The sequence below is a fragment of the Sciurus carolinensis genome, chromosome 16 (assembly GCF_902686445.1).
Source record: "Sciurus carolinensis chromosome 16, mSciCar1.2, whole genome shotgun sequence".
NCBI classification, from domain to species: domain Eukaryota; kingdom Metazoa; phylum Chordata; class Mammalia; order Rodentia; family Sciuridae; genus Sciurus; species Sciurus carolinensis.
Window position 1 is genome coordinate 46,147,252 of NC_062228.1, and position 12,777 is coordinate 46,160,028.

The following is a 12,777-nucleotide window of genomic DNA, read 5'->3' on the forward strand; positions in this document are numbered from 1 at the left end:
GACAGATGTATCCTGACGAGACCTGGTGTCTTTTTTGCCATGTAAGCGAAGCTCTTCTAGCAATGCTAGATGCCACTGAGAAGCTCCCATCCTTTCTGGGCTCACCATCAGCTGGCAGGGCTCCTGATCTGAAGGGGGGCACCTCCTCTGACTTACAGGACAGGGAAGAACTTGCCCACTAGTTTGGAATTGTTCTTCATAAAGACAAGTGATGTGAGATAACATCTTGATGTTTTTTTTCTTTTTATATTTTGAGAATAAAACTTCATATAAAATTAAAAAATAAATAAATGAATAAATAAATCCTCATTCCTTTACCCTTCCCTTTTCTATTCTCTGTTTATATCTCACTCCCCTTTTCAATTCTCTCCCTTCAGGCTGCTTTATAGGTCAGGCAAGGTGAATAATTATGGTAAGAATTGCTCATCATCATCCCAATTTCCTTGACTTCTATGGATGCCCTGCAAATGTTAGTCTTATTCCAGACCTCAGGGAATTAGTTACCCATTGAAAACTTACCCAGAGAGAAATAGGGACTCACAATCCTGTCCTTTCATATTGTGTTTATTTACACATATGTGTCTGACTCCTTTTGAGATGCCAACTGAACTCACTCTTCTTTGACATTGCCCTTGCTGAAGGGGAGGGTCCAGGCAGTCATGTTTCTCCTGTCTGACACTTGGGCTCAATTGATTGGGATGGTAATAGACATCTGCAACCAATCCAAAACTGAACTGGCTTAATCTGATCTTTTATTCTTGAAAAATGAAACAGAAGAACCCAGAGACAGCCCCATGATGGATTCTTGAAGTGAAAACTCATGTAGAAATGGCTCTCAAAAGTGATTCCTGAAAGAAACTGGAGTCTGAAGCAGACTTTCTGAGAGCTATTTGGAGACCAAGAGAGGTTCCAGAAATAATCTTTCTACAACATACCAGTTGCTCCCGCTTCATGGTCCAGCAAGACTTCACTTTTTCCTTGGATGTCTGCCTCTGGGATTGCCTGTTGTGTCCTTGCAGTTACCATTTCCCCCTTTACTCATGCAAATGTGACTGGGTTCCAGTTTACTGCAACAAATGTCTGTTAGGACATTTTCCTTGCAGTTAGGATTTTTTAAAATCTTCTAATAGAAACGTGCTTATATATAAGAGTCTTCATGGAACACATATTTCAAAATTGCAACTTGACAAGTATATTAGTTTCTTATTGCTGCTGTAACAAATTGCCACAAATTTAGCAGTGTAAAAAAGTCTTATATTTATTTTCTTACAGTTCTAGATATCAGAAGTCCAGAATCAGTCTGATTAGGCTAAAGTCAAGATGTTGGCATGATTGCATTCCTTTGCAGACTTCAGGGGGGAATCTGTTTCCTTTCCTCTTTTTACTGCCAGAGGCTGCATTCCTTGGATTTGTAATCTCTTCCCTTCTTTCCAACTTCTTATTTCTGTTTTTGCAACTCCTACTGCTTCATTTTACCTTGTCTTCCCTTATGATTATATTCAGGGCCCACTCAGATAATCCAAAATAATCTCATCATTTCAAGATCCTTGGTTTAGCAATATCTGCAAAGTTCTTTTTGCTGTATAAGGTAACATTCATAGATGCTGGGCTTAGGATGTGGATATTTTGGGGGGTCATTCATCAGCTTACCACAGGGAGAATTTTTTTCCAGTCTTAAAGGTTAGAGCATATTAGGAGGACATATGTATTGATGGGGTATGTGAAACTGAGTGAAAAATGGAGGAGGAACTAAGGGACAAGCAGCCAGAAGTCAGATGGGGAACCATATAGATTGGGTCCCAAACACTACAAGAGGGGAACTGAAAGTATAGTGTCCTGAGTCTCTTATGCTATATATGAAGTATTATATTCCTGAAGGTGGATGGTGAGAAGTTGAAGAGGTATACTGTGAACCCTAAAGCAAATAGAAACAAAGAGTTTCAGCTAATAAACTAGACAAGAGAGAATTGAATCATTAAAAACAGAACAAAACAAAGCAAAACAAACCTCAATCCAAAAGAAGACAAAAGTGGGGAAAGGGAAAAAAGAACTGATGAGATAAATAGAAAACAAAGAGTATGATGGTATACTTAGACCCAACTATATCAATAAGATTAAATGTAAATAATCTACATACTCCAATTGAATGGCAGATATTGTCATATTAGATTTAAATGAAAAAGCAAGACTCAACTATGTCAGAAATATGAGGATGGCACATCAATTGTGTTTGATGTTTTAAAAATTGTTTCCTTTCAAATATGGCTAAGCATTCTAGATATAACATCTTCAGTGCATATTTTTTATTGAATTTTTATTCATCAGGTGAAGTGTACATGTATGCCATTTTAATATTGTAAAGTTTATTAATCTAAAATACAAGTATCAAGAACTCTAAAAATGATGAAATAAATGCACAGATAATAGAAATATGCTGAGAGTTTATTAGCTCAATAACTTTAGAGACTTCATCATATCATGTTTTAGTTGATAAATGCTTAAAAGTGTAAATAAAAATCTAGAGAGAGGGCTGGGACTGTAGCTCAGTGGTAGAGCACTTTCCTAGCACATGTGAGGCACTGGGCTTGATACTTAGCATTCCATAAATAAAAATAAACAGAAGTATAGAGGCATGCTGTTCATCTACAACTACAAAATAATTTAAAAACTATATAGGGAGAAACTCCAAAATCACATTCAACAGCATTCATGATGTATCATCCTCAAGCCCTAACATAATGAAAAATACAAAAAATATGAAGAGAGAAAATTGTGTTAGAAAAAAATGAGTTACATGAACATAACTCTTCCACCCACTTCAGCTGAAAGTGAATATTTATTGAATATCATAAGTTATTGTTTGTTTATCATAATAGTAACTTTAAATTTTTGACTAGTATAATTTTTATAATAAAATTGTAATTTTAGTTTAATTTGGGTAAAAGTCTTGATTTACTATTATATCCCAGAAGTTCATTCTGCTATGGAGAGATTTTTCTGGCAAAATATCAATTTTAACACTCATCCATTTAATGCTGATTCAAAACATGTATCCACGTAACTATATTATCTGTATGTATGTCCAAATCCTGTTTTAAACTAAACATTATAATATGAACATGAAGTGCCTTAAGTACCCAATATTCTTTTATCATGTGATTTTAAATAACTATATAAAACTTAATCATTGAAATTTATCATGGTTTAAATTCCCTTTTTATTGACGATTCAGTTTTTTTCCAAATTTCTGAGTAATTATAAATGTGCTGAATGTCTTGTACAATATATCTTTGACTTCTCCTCTGGATTTTTTTTCCTCTCCTGAAGTCTTGCACTAATTTCCACTCCCACATCTAATATATGAGTGCCATTTTCGTAAACATGCCAATGCTGACTATTATTAGTTTTATGATTTCTGACAATTTGATAGGCAAATTGGCATTTCATTATTATTTTAGTTTGCAGTCTTTTTGGTTAGTTGGTTCAAATTTTTCTTTTGTGAAATTTCTATTTATGTCCTTTCCCTGTTGTGCAGTTGGTGTTCATATTTTTTGTGTTTACATGTCCTGTTTATATAGTAAGGATATTGACATTTATTTGTTAAAAATGAAAAGTGTTGATTTAGAAATGCCTTCCATATTCTCATGTGCTAGTACCATGATAGGCTCTGATGGAGTGGGTGGAGAGAGAATGTGAGGGTGTTTAATGGGAACATTATTAGTGGGGAGCATGTACAAGTGAGCAGAAATTCAGTTCATCTTCTCTACACCTCCAGACTATTTTTCCTAAAATAATACTGTCACTATGCCTTCTTCCGCTCAAAACCTCCCCATTTGTCTTTATCAGCCATCTACTGAAGCACAATTTCATCCTCTTGGCATTCACATTTCTCCATATTTGGACTCCCAGTATTTGTTTTCAAATTGTGTCCAACCCTACCCAATCTAACCCAACTATGTCTAGGTTAGACTAATGTATTGAGGATATAGAGATGAGAAGATCTCTTTCTTTAAAGTGCATGCAGATGAAAGAGGGACATATAAACAGATGATTACAATTCATGATTAAAAAAAAAAAAACTCATGACAGGAATGTGCAAAAGACATTATCAGGGAAAAGGGGACAGACAGCCTGGCTGGAATAGAGGGATCAGGGAATCTTGCCAGAAAAAGAGGATGGCTACAATGCATCTTGATGAATGAAGAGTGGTCCAGCAGTTAATGTCAGTTCAGGGAGGAGAAGGAATATTCAAAGAAGAGAGACTATCATGTGGGTCAAGTGGAGGGATGTGGGAGAAGTGGTCAAAGATGAAATAGGCAGGGTCCAAATAGCCTATTGCATCGAGGGCTTGAGTTTTAACTTTTGAGTGGTGGAGAGTAATTGAAGAATTGTAAACAGAGGATTGATCTGTCCAGGGTTATGCCTTAGAAAAATCACCCTTCCCTGCATCATGGGGAATGAATCACAAGGGAAATATTACAGTGACTATAGATCCCAGTTGGACTGAGAGTTTTGATTTATACCTATTGTCCTAACATTCTGCCCATGTTAGTATTTGTGATAGTGGTTTCATCTTAGAATCAAGTATTACCATTAATAAGCCTTAAAATAAGTCAGAGCAAGTTTGGTAGACCTGCATTTGGTACTTCTAGTTTTTGTTATGGTCTTTTTTAGTAATAAGATGAATATTCACTGAGCAGAGGTCTTAATTTATCATGTAGTCAAATCTGGAATAAAACCAGTGAGCCTGCCTCTCTTTTCCTGACTATTCAATTATGTTAGTTAATTAGCTACCTTTCAGTAAAGGGGAACATGTAGGAACATGCTCCCTGATAAAACAAAGTGGTTCCAACATTAACAGCTTGAAGGGATCTAAGGTCTTCTGGTCTCTGGTGGTAGTGGGACAAATATTTGAATCTATTGCCCCTGCCAGCCTCTTTATCAGTCAGTGGCTGTGGCTCATGCCATGGTCTGTTGAGACATATGTCATATGTAAAGCTGCATTGACCACCTCTTGGCCGTATCAATGGGAAATGTGGGACATCATTAGTGAGTTTTGTGTGAAGTATGTATAGGAAATAAAGGCTGAAAAGTGCTACTGAAGGGTAGAAAGGGTCAACTGAATGCTTTTGCTACAGGGATTTTTGTCATTTATTGTACAGTACAAACTAACATCTATTATTTATTATATTGTTAACTAATGCTTAACATTTTTGTTTTTGCAATAAACCATTTTGGCAGCAATGAGTTCAGGGGAATGTTCAATGAAATATTAAGTAGTAATTTTCACCTCTCAAGACCACTGATATTGAGTATCTGCCCTGCACAAAGTGTTTGTGGACATTCATCAGCTGCCATGAAGGCAATAGAGGTATAACTAACCACACGATAAACAGAGGACATAAAGTTGCTGAAAAAGCATTGTCATTTGCTTCAAAAAATAGTTGTCACTATGAGAAGCTTCCTGGAGATGGTGATTTACCACATGCAGTGGCGGATGATGTGTTCGCATCACCCTGGACATTTGTGGGCCTGGAGCAAGAGGACAAATGAAAGCCCCCATGCCATTAGGTTTAAATATTTACAAGTTATGACTCAAACTACTAAGTTATTATATAAGTCCTATGCTCCTACCTTAATCAAAATATCTTCATTATGACAAAATAAACATGTGCAAAGCTGTACTTTTTGTATGGAATTGGCAAAAACCCAAGATGACTGCACTTATGTATATCTGAATTCTGCCTTGATGGGCTGACAAAGTTTAGATGATTAATACAAATAATGTAATGTATAATTCACGAATTTTTGTATATTTATTACATACAAAGTAGTGTTCTCAGGGCTGGGTGTGTAGCTCAGTAGTAGAGCATGAGGCCCTGCATTCCATTTCTAGCACTTTCCCCATCCCTGCAAAATTAGTATTATTTCCTTCATTTTAGCAAAATCACTAATTATATATATTTTTAAATTTTATTTTCACATACTGCATTTTGATTCATTGTACACGGATGGGGTACATCTTTTCCTTTCTATGGTTGTACACAATGTAGATTCACACCATTCATGTACATAGTGGACTGAGACAGACATCATTACCCAATCTTTCCTTCTCTCACCCCCTCCCACCTCATTCCCCTCTACACAATTCAAAGTTCCTCCATTCTTATATTTTTATATTCAAAAAATTTATGTAATTTGTATTATATTAACAGCAAAGATCTAAATGATTAAAAATAAAAACCTAATTATATTCAAAATATAAAATTTGCCTATATGTTCATTCAAATATAAAAATATAAAAAATTGCTATTTTCAAAATGATATTTTTCTAAATATTCTAAATTATCAATTAAAAGGTAAAATATAATTAATGAATATCATAAATTTTAAAATCAATTATGTACAGAAGAAAATTGTATGAAGAAATTCTATAAAAGTAGAATTATAAACAATTCTAGTGTTTAATGTCTTTCTAAGTGCCAATTTAAAGAATTTGAACCTCAGTTCACCCAAATTACAACTGCATTATATGTATCTGTATGGATATATGGTCATGCATGAATTGAAAAATTTGAACTGTTTAATATTGTAAAATAGTACAAATACATGATAAATCACTAGTGGTTAGAGAACACTGGAGGGGAACAAAAAGAAAAAAATATTCTCAGCACTAATGGGAAATGATACTTGCTTATACATATATCTGCTGCATTCTTTCTATCTGTGGGGAAACATTTAATTAATATCCTTTTTATGTAAGTCCCTCTACTTCCCATCTCTTGCACTCTTTGTTTCAGTCTCTGATTCTGAAAATAGCAACACTACAACAGAGCTGTGGAAAAGATGTTCCTTAGCTTTGAAAGATATTAGGGTGCTGGCTCACAGTCTCTCAGTTTGGGATCTCAAGTGGCAGAGCTGCCCCCTGGGTTTTAAAAGGTACTTACTTTTATAAAAATAGTATTTGATTGTTTATTTTCTTTTTTATTTGTTCTTTTAAGATAAACATGATAGTAAAGTGCATTTTGACATATATATGCAGAGTATAACGTATTCTAATTAGGATCCTTACTTTTTGAGTACATTTATGCTCTGCAGTGCCTCAGGGCAGGTGTCCTCATCCACATTTAATGGTGTTTGCATATGGTTTTGTGTAGTATTTATTTTCATTTAGATCTAAACTTCATTCTTTGTGTGTGTGTGTGTGTGTGTGTTTTCATACAAAAAGTGAAGCAATATATGTCAATGAGTTGACTTCATAAGAAGATGAAGTTCACAAAGAGTTACATGGCTTCAGTTTTATATTAGTGTCTTCAGATGCTTGGAATATCAGTTCATTCCAGTTATAGCTTGATATTTTCATCCAATTCACGGATCTAAATAAAGCTTTTGGAGCTTCATCCTGTCAAAGGTGTAATATCTGCCATGATTGGGAATACTATAGTAAATTTATTTTAAAAGTTTAACACTTAAAGATAAAATCATTTGTTTTAGAGATAATGATGAAAATATAAATTTTGGTGCAGCCAAACACTGCAGTGAAGACAATAGTCTTAGTAAATCAAGAAATACAAGGACTAAACTATATTTGGAATTAGTCAAGGTGCATACATAATTTATAATTGTATAAAGACAAGATATAATACTATATCCATTAAAATAGAAGCTACAATTGTCAAAATTTACAAATGTTTCTATTTATACAGTGTTATAGTACATGAAATACAAAATTTTTATAATAAAATATGTTGAGTCAAAAATACTTAGATGGCAGTATGTGTCATCAAATGGATTTTAGAAATGTTTTAGGCTTAAAGAACTACTTTGTAAATCAATCAAAGTGTCCCACATTCGCATTGAACATCTTTGTAAGTCCTCTAAATCTTATTTCTTGATTTCTTGAAACCATTTGAATATCTTTAATCAAAGTATTCAAAGAAAGTTCACATTTGAAGGTTTTGGAAAAGTAAAATAATTGAAAACAAAGCTTTCAAACAGACATTAGATTTATTTCTTCAAAACAAGAGAACTAAACAAATTAAATGATGTGAGTTCAAATGATTTATAAGTCTCAATTTTGCAATTCTGTAATTGAATGTTGGAATATCTTGACTTTGAAGGGTCTTTTGATGAAGTTCCTATCTTTAATTGGATAAATATATAGTTTGTACCAAAATAGAATGAAATTGAGGAGCCCTGCAATTTTGCAGCATCTGAGTTCTGCAAAGCATTAAAAAGAATCACAGCAGAGTCAACTTATTTCAACAGCCTTGTCACATAAAAATATTTGTCAGTGAAAGGAACTCTACATGGAGGCAAAAAGTCACTAACTGAGAAAATATTTGGGTTATATATTAAAACATGCCATAAAAATATAACTTTAGAATATTCGTTAGGTACAGAGTTTATATCTCAGCAGCTAAAGATATGTTCTCTCAATCAAAATATTATGCCTGATCCATCCGTCTATAGTCAATTGTTTTTCAACAAGGGTACCGCAATCTTTCAACAGGGAAAAGAGTCTTTTCAAAAAATGGTGCTGGGACAACTGGACATCCTCATGCAAAAACTGCATTTTAGCCACATAACTCACACCACATGCAAAAATGAACACAAAATGAATCAAGGACCTAAATGTAAGTGCTAAACCTATAAAACTCTTAGAAAGAAACATAGACATAAATATTAATGATATTTGATTAGACAGCAATCTCTTAGATATGACATCAAAGCTCAAGCAATGAAAGAAAGATAAATATGACTTCATGAAAATCATAAACGTTTGGCAAGGTGCAGTGGTACATACCTATAATTTCAGTGAGTCAGGAGGCTGAAGCAGGAGAATGGCAAATTGAAAGCTAGCCTCAGCAATTTAGTGAAACCCTCAGCAACATAGCAAGGCCTTTTCTCAAAAAATCAAAAGGGCAGGGGATGTAGCTCAGTGGTAAAGTGCCCCTGGATTCAATCCCCAGTACAAAAAAAAAAAAAAAAAAAACTTAAAACTTTAGCATATCAAAGGATGGTATAAAATGCACAAAACTAACTAACAGAATGGAAGAAAATATTTGGCACTTATTTATCTAACGAAAGTCTAATATCCAGAATAAATAAAGAACTCTTAAATTTCATCAATAAAGTGTCAATCCAATTAAAAAATAGAAAGATGGCCAGGTGTGGTGATGCATACTTGTAATCCCAGTGACTCAGGAGGCTGAGGCAGGAGGATGACAAGTTCAAGGTCAGTCTCAGCAACTTAGTGAGGCCCTAAGCAACTTATCAAACCCTTTCTCACAAAATGAAAAATAAAAAGGGCTGGGGATGTGGCTCACTGGTAAAGTGCCTCTGGATTCAATCCCTAGCACCAAAAAAAAAAAAAAAGGAAAAGATGAAATGGTTTTGAATAGACATTTTCCAAAGAAGACAGGCAAATGAAAAGATGATCAACATCATTAATTATCAGGGCGATGAAAATCAAAATTAAAATCGACTAGCATGGCTATAATACAACAAACGAAAAGTGGAGAAATTGGTCATCTCATACATTGCTGGTAGAATTGTAAAATGTCGCAGCCCCTTTGAAACAGTTTGGCATCTCCCCGAAAAGTTCACCATATTGTTACCATTTGACCTAACACTTCCATTCCTGTGCATCTACCCAAGAGAATTGAAAATATGCTCACACAAAAACTTGTACATGAATGTTCATGGCATCCTTATGTATGATAACACCAAAGTAAAAACAACCCAAATGTTCAACTGATGAATGGATGAGGAAAATATGATGTATCCATATATTATTTGGACATGAAGAATAAGAAAAACTGATTCCTGCTAAAACATGGATGAACCTTGAAAACAAGGTGAGTAAAAGGAGCAAAAAGCCACATAATTTATGATTCTATTTTTAAGAAACATTCAAAATAGGCAAATCTGTAGAGTCAAAAGTACATTGGTGGTTGCTGGGGACTGTAAGAAACAGGAAATGTAGTTGACAGCTAATAGGGAGTGTTTTTAGGATAATGAAAATATTCTGGAACTAGATAGTGTTGTTGTACACCATTGTGCATACATGAAAACTACTGAATTGTATAATGTTTTTTCATACTACGGATTTAATCCAGGGGCATTCTACCACTGAGCTACATCCTCAGCCCTTTTTATTTTTGGTTTGGGATGGGGTTTCCCTAAATTGTGCAGGCTGTCCTTGAACCTGTGATACTCTTCCCTCAGCCTCCTCAGTTGCTGGAATAACTGGTGTGCACCATCACACCCAGCCTGAATTGTATGTACGTTTCAAAATGGTGAATTTTATGTTGTGTTATTTATTTATTTATTTATTTATTATACTGGGATTGAACCCAGGGTGCTTTACCTCTGAGCTACATCCCTAGTTCTTTTTATTTTTTATTTGGATACAGGCTCTTACTAAGTCGCTTAGGGTCTTACTAAGTTGCTTAGGGTCTCACTGAGTTGCTGAGGCTGGCCTTGAACTTGTCATCCTCCTGCCTCAGTCTCCCGAGTTGCTGGGATTACAGGTATACACCACCACCCCCGGGTGTTGCATGAATTTTCAACACTAAAGTGTAATGGCTTCAGAGATGAGTCTTTTGAATGGGTCAATAATCCACAATTTGGGAGCGGGCGGAAGGCGCCCTCCCCGCCGCCTGGGCCCAGGCACCAGGTGCCTGGCCGGGATCCTTTCCCCCTCTGGCGACCGCCTGCCGCTTTGTTTTCCCCGCCTCAGTGCTTCGGCGACTTGGGAGGGCTCTCACCTGGCTTGTGCAGAGAATGCGACAGCAGGAAGGGCGGCTGACCACACCCGGAGTCCGGCCGCCGGGAGGGCCGCGTGACGAGATCCAGGAGCGAGCCAGAGCCAGAGCGGCCCGGTGTAGCGGGCTCGGGCGCCCGTGAGCACGGACCTCCCCGTAGAGCGGGGCGATGTTCCCCTAGCCCGTGGGCTCTTCGGGCAGCCAGGGCATCCCGCCACTGGGACCAGGGCCCCTCAGTGGGCACCCCCCGAAGTTGTTCCATGGAGACTGTGTTCCCCTCCCCGCCTGTCAGTGCCTGCGTCCCCGCGAGTGTCGCCCTGCTCCCCTACACCCCGGAAGCCGCGTCGGGGGACACAGGACACTTGCCATCTGCGCCCTTGCCAAACCCCGGGCGTCCTCTCCGACCTGGGGCCTGGGGAGCAGGCGCCACGGGCCCCGGTGCTGCAGGGCCCTCGAACCTCCGTGGGCACCGGTGGCTGGGCCCCAGATGGCCTAAAGTACCTCCGGGGACAGGCCGGGCAGTTTGGCGATCCGAAATCCCCAGCGGGCGAGGATGCCGATGTCGCGGTGTGCCTGGGCGGCGAGGAGGAGGAAGAGGGCGGAGGCAGCTTCCCGCACTTCGGCGCTCGCTCCTGCGCACCTCCGCGCCGCTGCCCCGAGCCCCGCGTCCTGGGGAATCTTGGACCAGCTCCGCCTCGGTTCCGCCTGGGCCAGACCCGGGTCTCGAATCCCAGCCTGATCCAGCCGCCTGCCCGCCTCAGGATCCCAGCTCCCGGCCTCCGCCGCCACCTGTGGGCCTCTCCACCGAGCCCGCGTGTCCCGGGCGTCTCCCGAGCTGTCCCTGCAGGGCCAGGAGGCTGCGGTCGATGGAAAACCCCCGCTTGCGGCCCCGGAGGCATCAGCCTTTACCTCCTTGACGGTCAGCGCAGCTCGGGCCCCACCGGGCGATCTTCGCAAGGAACATTTCGATTGTCCGATCCGCGGGTGGAAACTGTGGTGTTACGCGAAGGACTTCGCCCTGGACACTCCGAGTTTGCGCAGGGGTCCCGAGCAGCCGCCAGCGAAAGGGTCGGCCCGGGGAGCAGCCAAGAAACGCCAGCGACCATCTCCGCCCCAGCGCAGCGCGCAGCCCTGCCGCCCGCACCTACACTGCCCACCAGGAACACCTTCGGCCTTCTGGACTGCTTTCCCTGCCCTCCGGCCCTGGTTGTTGGGGAGGACAGTCTTAGGGCCTGCATCCTCGCTTCGCCTCCAAGGAGACGCCAAACCCCCGACTGCCCACCCCCTCTGACAGTGGCAGATGGGGGGGGGGCGCTGTTCCTGAGTCCCCCAGCCTCAAATTCTGGGGGGTCAACCTGGAAGAACTCTGAGCGTCTGCTCAGAGTTCTGATCACAGAACTCTGCCAAACTGCGGGCTTGAGGAGACAGCCTCATTTCTCACATTTGCCTGTTCCCTTCCTTTATGTTTTATGGACTATGGTCAGAGAGACCTCAAATGACAGTTATCCTCAAGCACCTAAGAGGTCGGGGTGAGTTTCCCTCCAACTCATATTTGCAGAGGAACCAAGGGCTGGAGTCAGGAGAAGGCTTGACCCCAAAAGGCTGAATGACACAGATTCCAATCCCTCCTCCACCTCTGTTCTCTGGGGCAGGGCCTTCATACCCCAGGTAGAGAGAAGGAGACATGCTCAAAGACTGGGGGTGGGGGATGGTGGGGGAGACCTTGGTGATGGACAAACCTGTTGTTTCTGCCTTGGAGGGCAAGCCTCCAGGTGTGGGGGCTGTGATAGGGGTGGGAAGGCTTTCTCACTATTGAGCTCATAATTCCTAGACAATGTGATCTACAGAGAAACCCCTGTAGGATTTGCTGATGCTGTCTGTTGGAAAATAAATTTTGGATGTTTTCTCCACCAATCCCTCTACCTCCAAGAAGAAGCTGGCACTATTGTTCTGGGTCAGGAGCAATAGCATTTCTTGTAAACCATGTTTAACCTCCTTTGAACCCTCA

The 12,777-nt window shown here is 39.5% G+C and overlaps 1 pseudogene; it reads left to right on the top strand.

Annotated features, from left to right (window-relative positions):
- The first annotated feature begins 9,842 nt into the window (after positions 1-9,842).
- LOC124966088 (elongin BC and Polycomb repressive complex 2-associated protein-like) lies at positions 9,843-12,139 on the top strand (annotated as a pseudogene).
- Positions 12,140-12,777: the final 638 nt, after the last annotated feature.